A 25200-nucleotide genomic window follows, 5' to 3' on the forward strand; every position below is an offset into this window, starting at 1 on the left:
CTAGGATTTCTGGTACTATGTTGAATAGAATGTTAAGAGGGGTCATCCTGATCTTAGAGAAAAATCTTTCAGTTTTTCACCACTCATATATAGCCTTTGTTAACAGAGCATTCTTAAAGCACATTTAAGTAATACTTAGAACAAAGAAAAAACTTGAGATTCTCCCCAATTACCTCTGATTATTACTCATAAAAATCTTATGTAAATTTTAACCTAAAAATGGAATCATTTATTTTACTGATTTTTTTCCCAAAGGCTAAAGTAAGATTTATAAAAACAAAGAGGCTCCAGTCCCAATTTAGATACGGAAATGAAAACTATACTCTGAAAAAGGGCTTAGATTACAAAGTTACTAATAGGGGCAAATATGAAACCTAGCAGTTTTCTGGCATTATTCATTTCTATTCAATACTATATTAGGTAAATATTTTTTACAAAATCTTTTAAGTAGCATTTTATTTTTTAAGCATTGAGGCCTGTGTTCATTCTCTATTTCTATATAACAAATTACCATAAATTTAGCATCTTAAAACAATACACATTTATTATCTCACAGTTTCCATGGGTCAGGAGTTGGAGCACAGCTCACCTGGGTCCTTTGTTCAGGCTCTTAACCAAGCTGCAATCCAGGTATCAGCAGGGGCTGCAGTCTCATCAGAGACTCAACTGTAAGTCTTAGTTTTCAACATATCTACAAAGATTAGATCATATTCATTTTATTGGTTATGATTTTTATAAATTTATAAAAATCTTTCATAAATTCTAAATATTATCATTCAATTATTATTATTGTCAATGAGAGGGAAACAGCAAAACCATCATGTTCAAAATCACCTCAGTGAATTTGTATTTGTTTCTTTATTTTTATCATCTTATCTTCCACTCATTAAAGTTTTTTACCATTTTATATTCTCAGTCTGATTTTCCACTGCAAAATTATTCAACGGATAGAGTTTCAACTACTTCTTGGGAAGATATTTGGTACTGTAATAGACTTCACACTTATGAATTTTTTTCTCCTTATTCTGTCTGGTTTCCCCTTTGCTCCATTTCATTTCATTACATCTCCACCTTCCTGCAATATCATATTGTACGCTTTTATCTATTTCTCAGTGTACTGTCATCTGCTCATCTTTGTTTTAGTTCTGTTGCTTATCAAGCAGTTCTTTCCCATAGAATCACTTTGCTTTGGAAACTATGTGCCAGGTGTATGAAACTAACTTCCAATGCTGCCAGATGAATCTTGTTTAATTTTTTTTTAACCTTGCTTTAAATTTATAGAACAGCACATGTTCAAAATGCATTAAACAGCAGGAGTAAAACACCTTTTTTGCAGAGAAAAAATGGAAAAGCACATATATAGCCTATTTTATTTACACATAAACATAGTGCTGCTCTTCTACAGGTGGTTGTCAATAGGAAGGCACTAGAGGGTAATGGGAATTAATGCACTCAGCACAGCGGGAAACATTTAGCCTTTTAGATATACTTTGGGAAGAATTTCCCAATGAATGTGCCTGCAAAGTATGATTTTGAACAGCAAAGCAAAAGCTAGCATCATGAGTATTGAATCAATGTCCCACTTTATGCATCCAAATGCTAAAACCTAACAGACAGAACTCTTTAACTCATAAAGTCACAAAATTCCTTTTATACATTTCCAAATACAAGGAAGTGTATTTTCTGGGAGAATGAGAAAAAAAATTTTTTTTTTTTTGGTTTTTCTCTGAAACCTATTTTAGACAGGATCAGACTTAGAAAATCCCTTTATGCATATATATTTGAATAGGTTTTTTTAAATTTTTATATAGTAAATAGCTTTCCTATATAATTCCTTTTCTGTTTAAAACCCGAATTTTTTAAAGTTGAAAATAACAAAAATTAAAGCATATCTTATTTGTCAAAACGTAAGAGTTTATAATCCCTGGTACCAAAAATCAGGTAAAGAGGTCAAAATACAAAAAGTATATAGAGTGTGTATATTTTCTCCAGTGCTTGGTACTAATTTTATATTCAAAAACATCATAACCAATTTCATTAAGGATGTGTTACAGTAGAATGGAATCTGATAAATTTCCACCCAAGAAAATAAACATTCTCTGTCATGACTTTGGCAAGTTTGTCTAGATCTGTGTGAACACTTCCAGGGACTCAGATTCCCTTACTTCACAAGACTCTTTCCTACAGTGTTGGGTTTTTCTATTTTTATATCTTATAAAAGTTTTATGTTATAGAGAATAAACCTGCTTCCTTCCACAATATCTTTATTGACCCAACTTGCACCATGGAACTATTCATTATATGACTCTTTCTTACACATCACCCTCCTACAAATGTTTAAAAATTACTTCAGCTAGAGAAATGTTCAAGTTAAATGTCTAGAATTTTCTTCAGTAATTTCCAATATGCTCTTCTGCACACAATCTAGTTGGCCATTACCCTGATTTTATGAGTAGAGTTTAGAATCATGAACAGCAGCATAGGCTAAGATTACAACAGACATTCTTTTATGTTTCCTTTGTTCTGTCAACTAATATTTTTATTTTCTGATATAAATCTCTCGATAGGTCTTTTGATTAGGAAATTTATATTTGACATTTTGTAACCGTTGGGCTGAATTTATTTATTAGTTGTATAACTACTAGTGCCACACTCTACCCCAGGTGCTGGAGATGTATTGCCAGAGCACAGACACTCTTACCACACTGACGATATAGCCTCTAGAAACATACATTGACCAAATAATCGCAGCAATAAATATATCAGTACAAACTGAAATAAATGCTCAAAAGAGAAAACACTGTTTACTGCATGTATCTGTAGTTATTTTGTTTTTCTTATTAGATTTGTTTTATACATCCACTTTGGGGATGTTTTTGAATTTGTATTATTTTATCCAACATGTTAATCATTCCTTTTAGCTTTGTGTCATCTGAAGTATTAATAAACATATGCATTACCATTTTTTTAGGAAAATAATTTATCTATATGTAGTTAAATAATCATCCATTTGAAAAATGAATCACTTTGAAAATTGGTTTCTACATTTAGTTAAATAAAGATTATTACATCGTCCCACCTTTCAGCACAAGACGATGAGGAGGATCAAATGAGATAATTCACCTTAAGCTCCTTGTGAGCTATAAAAGGCAGGCATTTTACACAATGTCAGGCATTGCTACTATTCATCTGAGTTAGTACACCCAAAGCCAAAGAGGCTTGTTTATATAACTAAAGCTTGTATTAATAAGTTTGAGGTGTATTTGTCCAACCGGTTGAAAAGTACCCAATTGTGTTTTTATTAAGTAGGTCCAAGTTTCTCCATTTTGTTCATAAATATATTGGGACAGAGAGTCAAGTGGCTTGCTGAAGTCTAGGTTTATAATGTACATATTTTCCTGAATTTTCTATTTAGTCCTCCATCATTCATTCAGTTAGTTGGCTAATCAAAACAAATAAACATTTTGGAACTCTTCTTCCACATCTCAGCAGTATCACAACTTGTTGTCAAAGAATCAATGGGAAAAATGCCTGCCATGTTTTTACTTTACTTTCTCATTTCAACTTCCCATACTTTATCTAATGTCTTAAAATTTGTTACATAAATTGATAAGCATAGCACTGTTTCTCCTTTTTAGACACTTTAAATTTTGTTTACAATTTCAAAGATAATTCTTTTTTCTTTTGGTTAATACTGACTGCAAGTAGATTCTCCTTAATGAGAAAGAGGTATGGTATCATGAGAAAGAGGTATGGTATCACATTGAGAAAACATGAAGATCAAATGTAACTTCCCCCTTTTTAGGGCTGCACTTGTGACACATGGAAGTTCCTAGGCTAGGGGTCAAATCAGAGCTACAGCTGCCCCCTACGCTACAGCTGCAGCAACTGGAGATCCGAGCTGCATCTGCAACCTACACCACAACTCAAGGCAACACCGTATCCTCCACCCGCTGAGTGAGGCCAGGGATTGAATCTGCACCCTCATGGATACCAGTCAGATTCATTTCCAATGTGCCATGGTGGGAACTCCCAAACATAGCTTTGAAATAAACTTTCATCATCTAATTATTTCTCTTGGAAAAGTTGAGTTATAAAAAGTGATTTTATCAATTTTAATAAAAATTTATTTCTGATATATCTTATATCAACTATCACAATTAACTCAACAAATAAATAAAATGCCCTGCCTTGATGGAGCTTACATTCCATCAGAGAGAGACAGATGATTATAAATTAACAAAATAAATTTTAAAAATGTATTCAAAAGTGGTAAATGCTTTGAATAAAAATTGAACTGGTTGAGGACGTAGAGCGTGTCTGAGGTGGAAAGGGGCAGGATGTAATTTTAGCTGTGACAGGATAAAGGAAGTTTACTCTTGATTTCATTAAGAAAATGACATTTGAGCAAAACCTTAAAGAAAGTGAGGGAGTTAGCCATTTGGATGCCAGGAGCAGGAAGCAGCTAGAGCAGAGGTCCCAAGGTGGGGACATCTTTGGCTTGAGGAGGGTGACTAGTGTGACTGGAACCCAGTAAGAGAGGAGCAGTGCAAATGGGCTTAGAGACTTAAAGTCAAGCAAGGCTTTTTGGAATACTGCAAGAACTTCGACTTTTACTCTCAGCAGTACACGAAGTCAAGGCAGAGTTACAAGGAAATGTTGGATTTGTCTTCATTTCTACAGCAAAGGAGTACTCTACCTGAAAACAGAATTAAGTGGACATTGGTAGATACAGGAGAATGATATTATGGGCTATTGCAATAGTCCTGATGAGAGATGGTGATAACATAGGATAAAATCAGTAGAGAAGGGGATCAGAAGTAATCACAGCCTTGGTGTTTTAAAATAAATGTAGTAAAACGTAAAAATAATAGTATAATGAACCTCACTATACCCATCATCAATAAAGAATTATCAAGATTTTGTCATATTTGCTTTATCCTTCTTTATCATTTGCTTCCTTACAAAGTATGTTAAAGCAATCCCTAAATATCTTGTATTAGGTATGACTTACCAAAGCTACAGGTATCCTGACCAGCAAAATAAAGATGTCCCTTTCCTTAGCATCCTCTAATATCAAATCAAATTTCCACAATCAGACTTTCAGTTGTTTTAAAATGTGTTTATACTGTTGCCTTCTTAAAATAGAGATCTAAAAAATTTCTTCCATGGCTTTTTTATTGTCTATTAAGATCTCTTTATTGTAGAACAGATCCCTCTTCTTTCAAGTTGAGTCGCTAGTAGACAGCATATAGTTTGATCACATTTTTAAAAAATGTATTCTGCCAATTTCTGCCTTTTAATTGGACAGTTGAATCCACTTAAATTTAAAGGAATTATTTATAAGGAATAATTTCTACCATTTTGCTATTTGTTTTGGATATGCCTTTGTTGTTGTTTATCATTTCCTCCATTACACCCTTATTTGTGTTTTACACCTTATTTGATTTTTTTAAGTATATGATTTTTATTATTTTTTCATTTCCATTTCTTTTCTCTTTTTTAAAGTTATTTTCTTATTGGCTTCCCTGGGCATTAAAATTAACTTTTTGAATTGATAGCAATCTAGGGGAATTCCCGTCATGGCTCAGTGGTTAATGAATCCGACTAGGAACCATGAGGTTGCAGGTTCAATCCCTGGCCTCGCTCAGTGGGTTAAGGATCCAGCATTGCCATGAGCTGTGGTATAGGCTGCAGACGTGGCTCAGATCCTGCATTGCTGTGGCTGTGGCATAGGTCGGATGCTACAGCTCCAATTGGACCCCTAGCCTGGTAACCTGCATATGCCGCAGGTGTGGCCCTAGAAAAGACCAAAAAAAAAAGAATTTACAGCAATCTAATATGTATTAATATCACTTTAATAGTACACAAAATTTCTATTCCTATTTAGCACTGTTTCTCCCCATTTATATTGCTGTTGTCATAAATTATATCTTAAGTTTTCAATTGTGGCTGATCAAACATTCAAAAAATCATCCTCTATTACAAATCTGTATGACTATGGTCTTTTTTTGATATTTAATATTTAAAAGTATATAATGTTATATGCCTACACGCTTATAGCTCTTATCTCTAAGATTATGCAGTTGTAGATGATTTTATTTTCTTCTTTCTGTTTATGTTAATATATTTGTACTCTTAAAAAGGTATGGTTAATTGAGAAATAAAATTACAGTCAAATATTAGAAATACATTTCTACTATAGGTATATATCCATAGAATCAAATTAAAAGCTGGGAAAAATAAATAAAAATTAGAGATTCTGTACCAAGGCAGAGAAGGTAAGACTGGACCCAGGCTGGGGACAACTGAATTTTTTTTTTCTAAACTCTCCTATTTCTTTAAAATATATCCAACATGATAGAGAAATGGGCAGAATTAGCACAGGTTATAGAAGATATAAAAATGGCCTTCAGACATATAAAGAGATGTTCAATTACATTCTTAATGAGAGGCATATGATTAAATTTTGAATGAAGGAAGTAATATCAGAGCAAATGGTGGAGTAGGTATTTCCAAAGGTACATCTCTCCACAGAAACACGGAAAAAATATGTGCAAAAACTGTTAGAATCAATACTTAAAAAGTGATTAATTTTGGACTTAAATGTCCAAAGCAATCAAACAAATGAATGAAGAAAGGAGAATTCAATATATGACAGAAGAGCTTTGTGTCATTTTGCTTGTCTTTGCACCACCTCTCTCTTTGGGACTACTGTCATTTGAAGATGGTAGTTCATCTTGCCATTGTTAAATCCTGCTTCCCTGATTCCAGAGAGAGCATAATAGGACCTTCTTCTCAAAGAACTGTGTTTCTCTGTCTGATCTGAGGGCTACTTGAAGGACTGATGCAAGGCACCTTTCTTGTTTTTTCCTAACTAGAACACCCTGAAGTTAGGAAAGTGGCAACATAGAGGACATTTCTCAAAAACATTGAAAATAAAAAAACAAAAACAAAAAAACCCTGCTTCCATCTGGAGCAAAAGAGGAAAACTGGGAAGAGATATTATTTGGAGAATTAGGGTATTGAAAATATTTCCTTGTATACTAGGGTATTTAGAAAGACATGTACATGTTCTCTGCTGGACTCATGTTCAGAACAGAGCTTGAGGAAACCTTAAGTTTTCACCTGTGGCTGATCAAAAACATTGAAAAGAAAAAAACAAAAACAAAAAAAACCCTGCTTCCATCTGGAGCAAAAGAGGAAAACTGGGAAGAGATATTATTTGGAGAATTAGGGTATTGAAAATATTTCCTTGTATACTAGGGTATTTAGAAAGACATGTACATGTTCTCTGCTGGACTCATGTTCAGAACAGAGCTTGAGGAAACCTTAAGTTTTCACCTGTGGCTGATCAAAAGCAGGAAAAGACTCAGCAAAAAACAGGATGTGAAAGATAAAGCATCGCTATAAACAGCCTGGTTAAACATTAAAGAAGTATGGTGACATAGAGTCAATTTGGAAAGATTGGATGAGTCTTATTTCTTCTTCTTCTTCTTTTTTCAATCTTTTTCAGCTACACCTACAGCATATTGAAGTTCCTGGGATGAGGGTCGAATTGGAGATGCAGCTGAGAATATGAGAATATGATGTGGGCAAGGAGAAGAGAGATTTGCTCTAGCTAGAGTAGTCATGCTTCCCTCAGGAAGTGTTACTGAGACATGAATAAAAAAATAGAGAATATTATAAACATTTGCTAGAAGTTTCAAAGTAGAATGAAAAGCAAAGGGGAAGAAATGAGAATAAGCTTGAATGTTTGAGGGGTGTAAAGAAAGTCAATGCTATAGACTGAATGATTATGTTTCTTCAAAATTTATATGTTTATATCTAATCTCTAATATAATGATATTTGGAAGTGCACCACTTAAGAGGTGATTATCTCATGTGGGGAGAACCTTCATGAGTAGGGTTAATGCTATTCTAAAAGAGGACTAAGAGAGCTCCCTTGCCCCTTCTGCCATATGAGGACACAGTGAGAAGACAGTCATATATGAATAAGAAAGTGGTTCTTCATTATACTTCAAATCTGCAGCACCTTGATCTTGGACTTTGCAGCTTCAAAAGCTGTGAGGAATACATTTCTGCTGTCAAGACAGATTGGACAGACAAGCCATCCTGCCTATAGTAGTCTATAATAGCATCCCAAACAGATTAAAACAGGTATTAGATGAATGTGTGAATAAGAAGTAAAAATGAGCTTAGAGAGTCAGGTCGGTGCCAAATTATATAGAAATATGTAAACTAGGTAAATTAACATGGATATAAGCTTGAGTTTGATAAAAATCCATTAGAGGCATCTATGTATGGAATGGTAGGACCTTTTAGAAAGGTATTTCTGGTTCCTGTGTGGAGGATAGACTATACATAGGCAAGAATAAAGTAAAGAATTATAGTTAGGATCCTATTTCAGAATCCTAGAAAAACATATTATGGAAGTGAGAAATGGCAACAGTGAGAAATATTTGGATTTGGAGTATAATTTGGTAAAGTGATGTGACAGGCTATCCAGAAGGAATTGGTGTGAAGTGTAAGGAATCATGACTCATATTTCTGTCTGGGCAAAAAGTAGATAACTACGCCAAAATCTGGAATGGGGAAGGTTTGGGAAGAATGAATTTGAACAGGAGTAGATTGAGGAAAGATTAAAATTGTTATTTCTGTGTTGGCCTTGTTAGCTTTTACATATCTACTAAAGAGAACAGTAGTATTGGTTAAGCACTGGAACATAGCAGCCTTGAGCCTAGGAGAGGTCTGATCTAGAAATATAAATTTTAGTGTCATTAGAATATTCTGACAATTTAAGTCACAGGACTGGGTAGATCACCCTGGGAGAAAAATTAGAAAGGGTAGAAAGGGTAAAGAAAGGGACTAATGACCAAGAGCTGGAGTCCTTCACACTTCGAGATCTGTCAAAGGAGGAAAAGCCATTAACAGAGACTTCAAAAGGAGTCACCAGAGAAGCAGAGAGAGGAAAAACAAAATAAAACAAAAAGCAGTCAAACGTTAATGTCACTGTGGACTTCACTGAAATATTTCAAGAACGGAACCATGGTCAACTGTGTCAAGGGCTACTGATGAGTCAAATAAGATAATTTGCAATGAAACATCAGCTTTGGCAAGATGCAGGTCCTCACTGACTTTGACAAGAGCCAATTCAGTAGAGTGTTGGAGACTAAAGATTGATTGAAGCGGTTTGAGAAAAGAATGGGAGAGATGAAGTAAGAACACTTATAGAAATTTAAGGTACGTTGCCATAAAAAGGAGCAGATAAAGGGTTGGTGAATGGAAAAGTTAAAGGTCACGAGAGGATTTTAATATAAGATTTTATATTAATCCAAGGTATAAATTCACATAATTCAAATAGTTAAATAATTCTAAAAGCCTTCACCCTGCATATATATCCCTCCTCATTTTTCAACACTCAGAAACCTTAGAACCAACTATTTTAGCTGATTCTTTTGGTTTCCTCCTGACTTTTGTGTCTGCATTTGCCTCCTTCTACATTAGACTATTCTTCTTCACTATCTCCTTTTCCGGTTTCCTTTTTCATCTTTTCTTCCCTCATATCTCTCCTCCCAAGTCTCCTTTAATTCTCTTCTCATTTTCCTTTTTTAAAAAACTGAGCTCTATCTTACTTTCTTTTCCTTTTCCTTCTCCATTTCCTATTTATCCTCTTCATCCTCCTTCTTTCTCTGTCCTAGCCCTCTCTCTCTCTCTCTCTCTCTCTCTCTCTCTCTCTCTCTCTCTCTCTCTCTCAGATATGGGAAGCCAGTTTCTCCTCTCTCTCTCTCTCGGATATGGGCAGCCAAAGTATCAATATGTCATATATGTTACACTTCTTGAATAAAGATATTTTACGTCAGGTCCTTATATTTGAGTCAAGCTAGCCAAATAACTGTAGTTCTCTTTTTAAAGAGGAAAAACAGGTTTTTTGGATGTTGCATTAGCTTTATTTTTTCTCAGCACCAGTATTATTCAATAGAGACAGTAAATAAATGATACATATAGAATACATTTCTAATTAATGTCTTTGTTTGCTGTTTTTTAGGCCCACACCCATGGTATATGGAGCTTCCCAGGCTAGGGGTCCAATTGAAGCTGTAGCTGCTGGTCTACGCCAGTGCCACAGCAAGGTGGGAGCCAAGCCTCATCTGTGATCTACACCACAGCTCATGGCAACACCGGATTCTTAATCTGCTGAGCGAGGCCAGGGATCAAACCCACAACCTCATGGATGCTAGTCGGGTTCACTAACCACTGAGCCATGACGGGAACTCCTCTAATTAGTTTTAAGATATCTGAGTAGGAAATCTCTTTTACTCAACTGGTGTTTCCTTAATGTCAATTACTTTGCTTTATTCATCTATTACTCTAATACATTTTAAGATTGTGCCCGGTAGGTAATAACTGATCAAAAATTTAATATAATTTTATTATTAATCCTCCTAGTGGGAAGAGCACAGTGCACAACTCTAGATGTGTCAACTTAAGCATAATCTAACATGGATTTTCTTTGCATTTGACTATCTTCTGTGTCAAATTTTGATATCCATGGGGTTCCCCTCGTGGCGCAGTGGTTAACGAATCCGACTAGGAACCATGAGGTTGCAGGTTCAATCCCTGGCCTCACTCAGTAGGTTAAGGATCCAGCGTGGCCATGAGCTGTGATGCAGCTTGCAGATGTGGCTTCGATCCCATGTTGCTGTGGCTCTGGCGTAGGCTGGCGGCTACAGCTCTGATTAGACCCCTAGCCTGGGAACCTCCATATATGCCATGGGTGCAGCCCTAGAAAAAGACAAAAAAAAATTTTTTTTGATATTCAAAGTGAAATTATATATAACAAATAAACAATACCACCATTAAACTGTATGGCAGATGTTGTTCTTAGGTTCCTTTGCATACTTGATATGACTTTCATATTACTCCGTAAAATAAGTGCCATATCTTTACACTACACTCAAGGGCTAAAAGGAGTGGTTACAAAATCGTGTGATAAGTGCTACAAAAATAAAAAAGATAGCCTCTAATTTTCCTCACGGAGTCTTTGTAGGTTTCAGAGACATGGGGACTTTTCATCTGAATCTGAAAGTGTGAGTGGTGAGAGCCATTTCAATGAGCTATGATACTCAATATAATCTTTTCAACAAACAATTACAAGATAAAGTCATAATTTTTAGTAAAACAAGTTAGATGTTTTAAAAATATTTCCTATTTTATTTGAGTGTACAGTGTAAAGAAACATGGACAGCAGGATACATACCATCTAGAGACAAGAGCAATTTAAACTGAGCCCAATTGATGCGGGAACATTTAATTCAGAATCTTCACATAATTTCCTTGGGTTTAAACCATTATTAAGAAATATCCTCCAGCTTATCACATGTGAATTTTAAGCTTCTGTGGTATTGGGTTTGACACAGACAAATTACTCCTGAGATTATATTAATTTAGGCAGTAGTATCTACTAGTGAGCATTTGATTGACCACAATGAAGAAGGATTTACTCATGCTATCGATTTGTTGGCAAATATATTGGATGAAAATCCCTTGATATTGCTGGTAGTTGTGCATTCCAAATTTTATTGGATTTGTGAGCCATTTTCCTTTGTGTTTAAACTTGTGATATCTTTCTATAAATAGAAAAACTCAGGTGTTAACTGCAGAAGAACAGTCATTGATATGCAGGTGTATCCTAGTCTGGTGTCTCTGATGCTCAGTTATAAAAAGTGCTTTGAATCCTTTTCAATTTTAATTTTGTTTTGTATTTTCCAAAGCAGTTAACAATAGAGAAAGTATAAAATACGTTATCTAAGCAAAGATAACCCCTTGACCTCCTGAAGATCAACAGAATTATGGAAAAAGCTTTGGATATTTTTAGGTAAATTATAAAATTTTCTTTCCAAATACATTGCCCTAGATTTATCCTTGAAAACAAGGCAATTGGATTAAAATTTATTGGGCATTTAATTTCAAACAAGAATATATATATATATATATATATATAATTTGTTTTCATATGCCATATTATATTTAGGTCAATCTACTTCTAGAACCGGCCAAATCCTCATAAAACCTGTTTTGGCAAATCCCATACCATAGATTTTTATGGCCCACTGCTAATGTACAACATCTGATATTTCACTGTAGTGGTAGAATCTTTATTCAAAATGAAGGACCCAAGTTTGTCAAAACCTAAAGCTACTAGCATTTACAATTCAGTGATCATGGTATAGAAACAGAACTTACTTAACCTTTGAAGTGTCCTTGGACATGTAGATTAAGTCCACAGAAATGTCAGTCTTTGGACCTCAGAGAGAACACTGCCTTTCAGCAGGAAACAATAACTGCAAAAAGAAAAGAACACATGTCACAGCACAACAACAAACAGTCACCTATGAGTCTTTATAAGAAGCAAATCACATATGTGTGCATGTGTGTGTATTTTTACATTAGGTTTCTAAAGGCATGTTTTAATAGTTAATCGTGGTGGTAGTAATCTCCCTCCCCCAGCCTAGATTTATTTTTCTACCTCACTGTTTTTTTCCCTTTGGCACTAGAAGACAGAACCTTGGAAATGGGAGGAGTACCTAGCATGGAAAGTGACTTCAGCGATCACTGGGAAAGTAGGAACTTGAATATTTGAGGCCCTGGACTCAGAAAATAAGTGCATAAAAAGGGAAGACAAAAAATGAGATATAGCCATAACTTTACACCTGTGTGTATTTTTCAAGTACATTTCTAAACACACATAGCAAAATTTTTCATATTTCAAATGGTTTATATGCCACCAATATTAGTCTGGTTACATTTAAGGTAAAAGAAAGCACTGGTTTCGTTTCTTGTCCCAGTTCTACTACCAGATACCTGCGTAAGTTTTGAGAAATAATTAAGCCTCAGGTCACTCGGGCTCAGTTCAACTCGGTGACTATGAGTTGCTCTCATACTGGGTGTCAATCCTTGTGCTGAATTCTGAGAGCCCACAGATGAAGATTACTTCTACTTGAGTTACTGCAAATCTCAATTCCAATTTCATTCCACTCGATAACTTCTAAATTGTCTACACTGTTCCAAAGTGATCTCTTCATAACAGAAATCTTCTCACATGTTACTTAATGCTTCAATAATACTATGTGGCCCTTGTAAAAAATCTTTAATTCCCTAGAAATTTAAACCTGACTCTTTATGGTGGGTTCCTCTTTGCTTCTCTGTATCCATTTTTTATTCCTCCTCTCCTCACTAAACCTCATCCATCGTAATTTCCCTGGTATCTCAGAAACGCTTTCTCTGTTTTTCTGTTTTGTTCCTTCTGTAGTATATGTACTTCACTGCACCAAGACAGAATCTTTTTATTATTTCTGCTTCTTCCTAATTTCTGTTAATCCTTCATTCTTCAGTATCCAAGTCTCTCTTCCTTCAGACAGATGCTTCCTCTTATCCTGCTGATCTATTGTGGAATTTACCAAACAATATGGTAAATCTCTTTATGAATCTGCTCATCAACTGTACTAGAGATCCCAGAGTATTGATTAAGAGTATAAACTATTCAATCAGATTGCCTAGTTTCAAATTCAACCTATGGCAATGCTGTGTCATCTTAGGCAACTTATTTAACCTCCTCCATCTTCAGTTATTTTATGCATGAAATGGGAGGTGATAATTAGTACCTCCTCTTGGCTATGTTATGAAGATTATAAAACAAACATAAAAGCAAATACATAAAAAAAATGAAAATCAAACCAGTGCATGTAAAAGGCTATAAGCAGAGCCTGATACATAATAAGTGTTTAATAAATGTAATTTATCATTTTATTATTGCTAAGTTATCTCATCACTGAATCTCTGGTACCTTACACATTACCTGACATGACAAATTCATTAATTAAGTGAATATCTATCATGTACCTCTGTGTTCAAGTATCATGGGATTGCAGAACATACATATATAAAGAGTGGAGTTCCCATCATAGCGCGGCGGAAATGAATCCAACGAGGAACCATGAGATTGTGGGTTGGATCCCTGGCCACACTTGGTGGGTTAGGGATCCAGCATTGCCGTGAACAGTGGTGTAGATCACAGATGCGGCTCAGATCTGGCATTACTGTGTCTGCAGTGTAGGCCGGCAGCTACAGCTCCCATTCAACCCCTATCCAGGAACCTCCATATGCCGCAGGTGTGGCTCTAAAAATAATATAAAATAAAATGAGATAAAAATAAAATAAAGAGTAAGTGTGATATGAATGAAAGAATGAACAAAGGTAAATTCTAGCTCTATTAATAAAAAGTATTTGCTATCTAGTAGGAGAAAAGCCAGGCAAGTGAAGAATAAAACAAAGAGTACGTATCAGTTCTGGTTCAGTGCAGAATGTTAAATCTTTTCAAAGTATGTCGAGCAGAAAGGAATCTTAATTCGGGGAAACTGCAGCTTAGAAAATTGTTGTACAAGCCAGGAATAGAAGTCAGGACCAACCTGAATTTAAGGGTGCAACACCAAAGTTATAATCCAGGGTAAATTTTGCTGCCCCTGCTGTCAAACTGCCTCTCATCCACACAATACGGGTGACTAATGGCTAGGAGGCTGGGTTGTGGGCTCCTTAACTCATGTACCCAGTCTCCATGACTGTGTTTGCTATGAGCAAAAGCAGCAAAGTGAAGGCTTTCATCTGATTTTCACTGTCCAAATCATATGTTAGAACCTTCTGGCCAAGTCTGTGAAAAGTAATTTTCACTTCCCAACCTCTCCAACTACGAAGTGTCCGTGTACTTTGTAGGAAAGTATTTTACTTCCAAAAGTCTCTACTTTAAAACCTATTTTTGATGTCCTCATTAAAAAGAATCCTACTACTCCAAAATCAGTAGCGGTGATTTCACAGGCTCACAAAGAAAACTATTATCCTAGATCTGTCCGGTGATACAGTGATGGAGTTCTAGTCTCAGGATTTTAAGAAGCTCAGAGTACGAGCACTTAAACCAGGTCAGGCTAGAGGGTACAGGTTTGGGAGAACTTTCTCAAAGAAGGTCTCTGTGGAGAAAAAGGTAAGGAAGCAGTTGGAAGAATGTGAATGTGGCCTTCCATTTCAGGATTTCCCTTACAAGGAGAGAACTCCCTCCTTTTCTTATTTGGAAGTGATGCATTTGTGAAATGCTATTAACAAAATATCAAGAAAAAAAAAGCTGGGTGCAGAACATAAGAACATTTTAGTCTCTTCTTATCAAGTACTTGCGGGATTCTGACTGAACTTCTACGCGTTGAGGGCTCTGTAAAGCAATGATTATGCCTGCCATATTCACCAGGCACTAGGCTTTAAGAAATGATTTGGAATTGTATTTGTATTTATACGGTCTTTCTTAAAGTATGCTCTCTCTCTAAACTATATTCAGACAAAACAAGAACTAGAAATGACAGGAAGCATTGTTTTTTCCCCATTTCTTATTACAAAATTAAAGCAAATTTTCATCATGGGAAAATTATTAATCTTATTTATTTAGAGACAATAGGCAACGTTGGTCATATAAACTTGATTAAATTCACTTGATTTTTGCTATATACGTTGCTGTTGGTTTCATTAGGAAAGACTTCATCACTCAAAAATTTTTTTTCCATTTGTCTCCCATATAATAATATTATTCATTGGCATCCTATAATCTCCAAAGAGCTAAGAAATCCAGTTTTAATTTATCATAACAGTAGCTTCATTGTAGTAGAACTTTAATCTACTGGAGGAAATACATAGGTAATTCATTAAAAGCCACTTTACTATAGAAAGCAGCAAATGAATTTTTAAAATAACTACCTAGCATTTTGTCCTATCTGGTTAATTTTGTGACTCTCTTGGTTCATTCAACTCCTGAATTTTATATATCCTCATCCACAGTGAAAGATATGAAAGTTGTTAAAAATTACCTCTTAGATATTAAAAATTCTAATTGATAGTATTTCCTAACTACATTGAGAAAGTTTTTTTCAAATTAGCATTCAAGCATTTGTTACTTAAACCATTTGACTTTTTATTCTCCTTGAAACAAGTTTTTTTTCATTCTTCTTTGAACTGTAAGAGAGGTTTATATAAGGTGAGAAGAAATTTGTTACCTTACACATCTTTGTTTTCTAGTATTAAAAAGGTTCCTTCCTTGGAGTTCCTGTCGTGGCGCAGTGGTTAATGAATCCAACTAGGAACAATGAGGGTGCAGTTTCCATCCCTGGCCATGCTCAGGGGGTTGAGGATCTGGCATTGCCAGTGAGCTGTGATGTAGGCTCGGATCTCAAGTTGCTGTGGCTCTGGTGTAGCCTGGCAGCTACAGCTTGGATTAGACCCCTAGCCTGGGGAACCTCCATATGCCGCGGGAAGTGGCCCTAGAAAAGGAAAAAGAAAAAAAAAATGTTCCTTCCTTATGCTTTTACAGCTAAGAAATAGTACACTGGTGCCCTTTCACTATTTTTTAAATTAGAGGTAAGCTTTCAAATACCATCTTACAAAATGCAAATGATAAAAGATCTTCATTTTCATCATAAATTGTTATAAATATCTCTGCCTACCATGTGGTACTTCCTATTATAATAATCTAAGAAATTTTAGAACTACTTTCTAGACTTAAATAAAATTTTAGCAGACTACTGGATGATTATCAAACACAATATTTATCTTCAAGATATAAAATTCTTCTAAAACTTTATTTTTTAAAGTAATACATCTTATCATATAAAAATATTAATAAAATTAAGCAATGCTGTGGCAGACACTTTGGTTGAACAGCCGTAATATGGTTTAGGTAACTTGTTTGAGTTCAAGGGGTGAGCCGGATTGGTTGAACAAACCTGAAAGCACTGGTATTGTCAGCTATTGGCTTAGGAATCACTGTGTGACCAAATCACAAAAGAGGATTGTTGGAATCCATCTTCTTCAGTGAAAGAGAATCTATCCTCCTTGAAAAAGTGTAGAGCCTTTCCTGCTGTTGGCAGTTATCCTACCGTCATGATGAGCAATGATAGAGACAGTAGAGGCCGAAGGGAAAGGAAAGAATGTGGTTCTTCAATAACATAATTGACCCACTGAATTAATTAAATCCAGAAGCCTAGCTTCTTTCTAGCTTCTTCCTGTCAAATGGGATAATTTTTTTTTCCCACTGATGCAAATTTTGGTTCATTTTTTAACTTGTAACTAAAAACTGCCCTTCTGATAAACAGAAGAAAGGGAAAGTCTCTCTCCTTCTACCGCTCTAATATATTGCCCTAAGGTAACTGAAATCTCCCACATCTTGGCCTGATTTACACACAAACAGATCCAGCTCTCTCAATTTCACTGTACACACATACATGTATATGTGTATATACATATACACACATACAAAGAGAGAGTAAGAGATCTTTTTAAATGTTATTTTTACTAGTACTATTTTAACAAGTGAGATTATAAGGTACACACCTGGTTTTGGTTTTTTTTCACTTAATGTAAGATGGACAATGTTCACATCACTATACATAATAAAAAGCACATACTTTGCAGTGGTCACATAGTACATCGCAGTGTGAGTGATCTTTTAACTTCTTTAAAAATTGTCCAAATAATAAAAATGTAAATCATTTTGAATTTTTTGCTATTATGAATAGTATGAGTTTTTTAATACATATGTATTTGAGTAAGTGTGAAAGTATTTCTCAGAATAGTCATCCCCGTAAAAAGGATGATGCTATTCATTATGATTGTCTACTCAAAGGCAGTGACTTTGCTGAGGCACAGTGTTAAGTATTTGCTTTCTATCACAGAACTTATTAGTGTTAGAGTCAGTGTCGTGCTCTGATTTTAAAGCTAGCACTCTTTGCATCATATTTTGCCACTTCCCTTTTACAAGTTTTTTTTTAGAATTCCATTGGATTTATTATTACATTTGAGAAAATTTATCTTTCCTCTTCTTTGTATCTTTTTTATTTTTCAGGAAAAAAGATACAGTTTTTTTTTCCACGTAGGTGAGACATTTCCCATTAAGCATAATCCTAGGCATTTTTTACTTTATAAATTTTTAATATAAAGATGTTTGAAATTAGATGTTTTCACCAGGGCTCTTGCCCAAAATGAAGATTAAAAAGAGCAAATCTTCCTAAAGCATCAGTTTATTTTATAGAGTAACCTAGAGGATTTATTTTACATTAAAACTAGATATATTATACAAAAATCTTTCATAAAATATAAGTAAAGGTATTTTGTGTCTATATATTAGTTAGCTCCTAGACAAAATCCATAACCCAAAACTTGGAGCTTAAACTGGCACGCAGTTATTACCTCACATAATTTCTGAGAGTCAAGAGACTAGATGTAGCTTAGCTGGGTAGTTCTATAGTCAAGCTCTTGGCCAGGGCTGTAGTCATTTAGGGGTTAAGGATCTGCTTCTAAATTCACTCACATGGATGTTGATAAGAGGTTTCAGTTCTCCACCACATAGTCCTGTAGTGTGATAAGAGAGAAGCCAGTCCAAGGGGGAGGTGCCTAAAAAGGAAACCAGAGTCTTTTACAATGTAAGCTCGAAAGTGATATCCTACCACCTCTCATGTATTCTATTGTTTATACAGACCAACCCTGGAACAGTGTGGATGGGAACTAAACAAAAGTGTGAATACCATGAGGTAGGGATCATCAGACACCATCTTGGACACTGGATGCCATGGGCTCTCTGGTGACTTGAGCATTCCCCACTAGCACATGGTATATGGATACTAAAAAGTTTGGGGAACACTAAGGTACAATATTTTATTTATTCAGAGTCTTAAAGCATTTAAGAAACCTGTATTTGTAAATAATTTCACAGTTTTTTCAGAGAACTTAGCTAGATATAGATATAGATATATATATAATCCTATATATAAAATCCTATAGATATAAAACCCTATATATAGATATAAAATCTTACACATACACATATATATAAAATCTCATTCCAAAACTACAGTAAGTAAATTTTATCTCTAAAGAAGTAAAGACTAGACTAATCTGGAGATGAAATGACTTTGTTATTTTAGCCCCAGTTGAGCTCCTACTTTAATAAGGCCACATGAGTCATATCCATTATGTCATGTGGAAAGGAAAAACAAATCAGCTGATCTCAGAATCATAGAAAACACTTATAAGTACTTGTTCTCATACATCAGTAAGGTTTTTGGTGTGTTTTTATGACAGCAATACATTGGTGATATATAAAATGAGGTCCTGGTATTACACAAACACAAAATATGTGGCACTGGCTTTGGGACTAAGCAGCAAAGACCTGGCTAGAAGAGTAGTGAGAAAATTGCTATTGGAAACTCGACAATGATTTACCTAATTTAAATATTTATAGAAGATTAATGAGAATAATGACCGTGTAACTTGTAAGATAAAACATGTACCTAATGACTTTGTGATTCTGGCTTTGTAATTCAGGTGATTTTTCAGACAAGATGTCAAAAGTGCCAATTGACTTCTTACAGTTACCTATGATATGGTTTTATAAGAGAAAAGTGAATGAAAGAAGGAACTATTTGGTTTCGAGTAGAGTTTAATGAAAAGATTTCTAACATAAGATCAGCTGAATTTAGAATTTAAAATTGATTTTCATCCCCAGGTTCTCAATGGATAAAAGGTTATCAAATTAGTAAACTGGGTCACCAGGCCGTGTAGCAGAAAATGGACAGAACACTGTAAACCAGCTATATAATGTAAAAAAATAAAAATCATTATATTAAAAAAAAAAACAAAAGAATAGAAAAGACTAGAGGTGAAAATGAAATCCAGGTACTAATAGAAAAATGTGGCCTCGAAGTAAAATTCAAATCAAAACTATGACTATTAAGACCCTTTGTTAGCACCTAGGAAAGCTTCAAGGTGTTTCTTAGATCCCCTCAGCTAGAGAAAAGCCTCCTAAGAATTTTAAGGATGTTTGTTTCCTTAAAGCACATCAACTCATATTTCAAAGCAGAAGGAGATCTGTCTTGAAAATACATGTCCCTGTTACTTTTGTTCAGTGGAATGGATATGTAGAAAGTCCATACAATTTTAAAGGGGACTTTAGTATTGAAAACACTATCAGGGACAGTTCAAAACAATTTGGGCCATCAACTTTTCTACAGCAGAAAACAGGCTGAGAAATTTACTTAGCTACAAGCAAAAGTAATTTTTTACTAAAAAACCAGGGGGAAAGAACCCAGAGAGTTGAGCCAAGGGACACAGGTTGCCACTCCCAAACAGAAGATGTGGGCTTAATCAAGAAACATTCCCTTCCCCTGGAACAAGGGAATTCTGGCATGTACCTGACTGGATTCGAGAATTTCTCTGTGTCTCGACTTCCTCTCTCCTTTTTAGTGGGAGTGTCTAGCATATCTTTTTTCTATCTCACCTTTTTATGAATCTGTGCAGAGGGTGGGGGGCTGGTAATTTACCTTTCCAGGTCATAGGCCTCTGTACACAACTGAATCCAATTGATTGCACCTAAGGAATCACTCTGAGCATTATTTAGATTATTTAGATTATTGTTTAGATGAATTTCAAGATTAAGCTTGATGACAATTAGTGGGATAAGACTTTGGGGTCTTGGAGAGAGCATTTTGCATGTGAGAGGAATGGATCAGAGATCAGAGAGATCATGGAAAAATGTTCAGTAGCCTTGACCCTCACTCAGTGTTTCAGCCCTTGTGAAGTCCCCTCACAGTGAACCTAGAATTGGTCTTGTGACTTGTTCTTGCCACAGGACATTTGCAAATGTGATGCAAGCTGAGGATTGATAAGCATTTATGTATTGGAATTTGTCTTTTTGGAATGCTCCCACTAGAAATTTAGTCAACTAGCTATAAGGTTGTACAGACTAGACCGTTGAATCATTAGAGATCACATGGAGATAACCTCTAAAGGATAAGAAGCCACCTTGGATCTTCCAGGCCAGACACACTCTGGCTAAAAGCAGCCATGAGTAATCTTAGCTTTATCACACGGAGCAGTAAACCTACTCAGATGAGCCCAGGCAACACACACAATAATAAAAAATGATTAATCAGTGCTTAGCCTCAAAAGTTTGGAGTGGCTTGTTACCCAGGAATAGCTGAGTGAAACAATTTATTTTGAAAATGCCTCTCATGGAAGTTTTGTTAATCTCTTCCATGTTACTCTAAACTTTTTAAAAAGCAAAAGTCAGCAAATTCTTTCTTATTTTTCTGATAAAGTTTAAGAGAGTGTGAGTGCAATTCGTAATGATCTAGGCAGAATTTTCCTGAGTTTTCTACCTAAAAAATTCATTGATAAATAGAGTATCTGAGAGTTGTTTTCTTTTTTTTGCTGGATTCAAAAATAATTGTGACCTATACACCTAACAGAGATGATCATCCAAGTACAGACAGTTGTGAGGTAGTGATAATTAACTACCAAAATGTGTTCGGCATTCTCTTAAAAACCAATGCCTGAATAATACTTTAATCATTTTCAGTTTAAAGTGTATCATGAAATATTATTATACACATTACCATTCTTGTTTAAAATTCTAAGCATAAGTCAATGTTGAAAATAATACTCAAAAGCCAAATAAATTGGATGCTTTACATCAATTTCAAGACTATCAAAAACATTAAAAGATATTTACTATGATCTTGCATTATAAGGTTGACATTTTATTTCATATAAATTCAGTTTTAACAAAAAAGTTATTTGACCTGTTCTAGTTTATTTGTTGGTCTAATTGAGTAATACATTACAGAAAAAAAAAAAAAAAAAGAGAATCCATCAGGAAAATAAATCAGTTCAGCAAAAAAAAAAAAAAAAAAATCTAGAAAGTTTCACTTCATAAATCTATAAAATAATGTGACCATCCACAATAGCAGATTCAGAGAATGGCATTCTTTTCAACATGTAAATCTCTACGGTTTCTAGTAAAGACTTGCTTAAATAAAAATATACTCAAGATCTAATAATTTTCAAGTTAGTCTTTTAAAGACAAATTAATAAAAAAATTATGCTGGATATTGATATAAATTCTTGAGTTGCCTACTGCTACTTTCTAAAAAAAATCAGTTACCTTTCTTTCTAATTACAGAGTATTTATTTATTTATTTATTTATGGCCATGCCCACAGTACCCAAAAGTTCCTGGGTGAGGGACTGAGCCAATACCACAACAGAGACACAACTGGATCCTTAATCCATTGCTCCACCAGTGAATTCCACAAATACTTTATTTTTAAAAAGATATGTAAATAAAAATCATGAGACAGTTAAACAAGAACAGAATATCTTGAAAATGAATCTGGACAATCTGAATCTGAAAAAAAAATGCATCAATGGATATGCTGAGTATATACTGGACGATTTAAATTTGTGATACATTTAAGAGGTTTGCATTTTCATCTCTAAATTGAGAGTAACGTTACCTTCTCTGTAATTACTTACACAAGCTAATGAGAAAAGAAATGAAAGAGCTTTATATACCACAAAAATCCACTGTTCTTCAAGAGTAAAATATTATTACCATTACATATGATGAGACTACTTAGTGACTATTTCAAAGATGTCGTGTATTTCAAAATTTTGTAAGTCTCTAATCTTTCTCTGAATATTGCGAATCATGTTCTCTCAGGTGGCAATTTACCTTATTGTATGTAAAAGAGGGAGGCAGTATTAACTGAAAAAGAAAAATCAGACCCTTTGATATCAAAGAGCTCTTACACATTAATCTTGGACAAGTTTACTACCCTCTTGAAACTTCACTGCATATACATTAAAAAGAAATGTAGAGAGTTCCCTTGTGGCTCAGCAGGTTATGAACCCGACTAATAACCATGAAGATGTGGGTTTGATCCCTGACTTCACTCAGGGGATTAAGGATATAGCATTGCTAGGAGTTGTGGTGTTCATCATAGATGCAGCTTGAATCCTGTGACTGTGGCTGTGGCCTAGGCTGGCAGCTGTAGCTCTGATTTGACCCTTAGCCTGGGAACTTCCATATGCTGTAGGTGTGCTCCCTGCCCCCCCCCAAAAGGAAGTGTAGAAGTCATGTATAAAAAGCATATCTAGGAAGGGAGTTCCCTTCGTGGCTGAGCAGTTAGTGAACCCGGATAGCATCCATGAGGACGCGGGTTCCATCCCTGGCCTCGCTCAGTGCGTTAATGATCCGGCGTTGCCATGAGCTATGGTGTAGGTTGCAGATGTGGCTTGGATCCTGAGTTGTTGTGGCTGTGATGTAGGCTGGTGGCTACGGCTCCAATTGGACCCCTAGCCTGGGAAACTCCATATGGTGCAGGTGCGACCCTAAAAAGGCCAAAATAAATAAATAAAAACCATATCCAGGAAGGATCAAGATGGCAGAGGAGTAAGACATTGTGCTCACCTTCTCCCACAAACTCTATATGTAGAGCGATTCACACAGAACATCTACTGAACACTGGCAGAAGAACTTAAACCTCCAAAAAGGACAGGAAACCCTCCACATAACGGGGCAGAACAAAGAAAAAAAAAGAGAAAGAGAAAAACGAATCAGGACAGGACTAACATTCACGACAGGGAGCTGTGAAAGAGAAAAGGAATCCACACCCTGAGAAGCTACCTAACAGATGGGGAGATCAGGGACCGCAAAGTCACCCAGAAAAGCACAACAGGTGGACTGAGGAGGGCAAAGCAGAGGGAGAACCGCACAGACCATCTGTGCGACCACCAACCTGGACACCGCAGCCTGAGATGCTTGCGGGGTGGCTGGGCGCTGAGGCTCAGGCTCCGGAGGTAAATTCCAGGGAGAGGACGAGGGTTGGCTGTGTGGAGACAGCCTGACTGGCTAGGGAGCGGTGTGCCATGGGCTGCAGAGAGGAACGCCACAGCGGAGGGAACCCGGGAGGAGGTCTGGGCTGGCGGGAGAAGCAAGGCGCTGTTGCTGGAGAGGGCTGGAGGAGGAGGGGCGGACCACCGCAGGAATCTCCCCGCACATGCGCGGCTCGCAAAGGGCGGGGCACCTCTGGCACAGGCTGCAGGTGGTAAGAGGCCACTTGCTGTGGCTACTTGAGACTAGGCGCTTCTTGAGCAGGCTTTGTGGCTGGGCAACTTTTGTGGGGGCTAAGAGCAATGGGGGGTTAAGCTTGATGTGGTGCCTCTTCTGTGATCTACAGGCGGCAGGGACAAACCGCAGCAGTCCTCTCAGAAACCAGAGGGAGGTTATGGCCCGCCATTAATAGGGTCTGTGAATAGGCTCCACCTGCGGCACCAGTCACCTCAGAGGTCGGCAAAAAAGAGCACACTGCAACTGAGCACCACCTGTTGTTGCTATCCCTCCCCTGGGAACACACCCACTCTGCTGCTGTCACTGCAGGCAGCGCCCCCATGCTTGATCACTGTCCCTTTCCAGGACCCTGCAACTGGGAGCAGCCTGTGCAGCACCTCCTGGGTGGGCTAATTGGGATGGGATGCTTCTTGCAAGGTCTGCAGGTGGCTGGGGCAAAGCACTGCAGTTATCTCTGACTCCAGAGGAGGGTCTGGCCTGCCACCCCTAAGGGTCCATGAACAGGCGCTACCTGTGGCCCCAGTCACCTCAGAGGGCACCACAGAGGAGAGCATTGTGACCAAACACAACCTGCTGTTGTTGGTCTCACTCCCCTGGGAACACACCCAACTGCTGCTGCCACTGCCAAACTCTCTGGGAAGTGCCCCCATGCTTGATCACTGTCCCTTCCCTGGAAACCTGCAACTAGGAGCAGCCTGTGCAGCACCTCCTGGGTGGGCTAAGAGGGAGGGGATGTTTCTTGCATGGTCTACAGGTGGTGGGGGCAAACCACCGCAGTTATCTCTGACTCCAGAGGTGGGCATGGCCCGCCACCACTAGGGTCTTGAACAGGCATCACTTGCAGCTCCCTTGTTGTACAATGTGTTAAGAATCCAGCATTGTCATTCAGCTGCTGAGTCGCTGCTTTAGTGCAAGTCTGTCTTTGGCCTGGGAACTTCCACATGATATGGGTACAGGAAAAAATAATAATGACTTAGGATTATTTATAAATAATTTGATTCTAAAGTAATAACAGGGACATATTTTGGTGAGAGGGTGCAATGGGTACAATTTTTCTTTGTATATATGTATGTATCGGTGTGTTTGTGTATATGTACATGCACGTAGTTTTTACTCAAGGATGTGGGAAATAGTTTCAATATGTTAAAAACTAGTATTTCATAGTTGTAAGGCTATATCCTAGAAGTCCTTTAAGAAACTGATTTA

General features: G+C 36.4%; 1 long non-coding RNA gene across 1 annotated transcript; it reads right to left on the minus strand.

The window, feature by feature from the left end:
* On the minus strand, positions 405–23865 carry LOC106510214. Its single transcript, XR_002343545.1, has 4 exons — positions 23663–23865; positions 18398–18480; positions 12247–12344; positions 405–691 (listed from the first exon to the last, which is right to left on the minus strand). It is a non-coding gene; the product is annotated as an uncharacterized LOC106510214 (long non-coding RNA).

This window comes from Sus scrofa, chromosome 4 (assembly GCF_000003025.6).
Source record: "Sus scrofa isolate TJ Tabasco breed Duroc chromosome 4, Sscrofa11.1, whole genome shotgun sequence".
NCBI lineage: Eukaryota > Metazoa > Chordata > Mammalia > Artiodactyla > Suidae > Sus > Sus scrofa.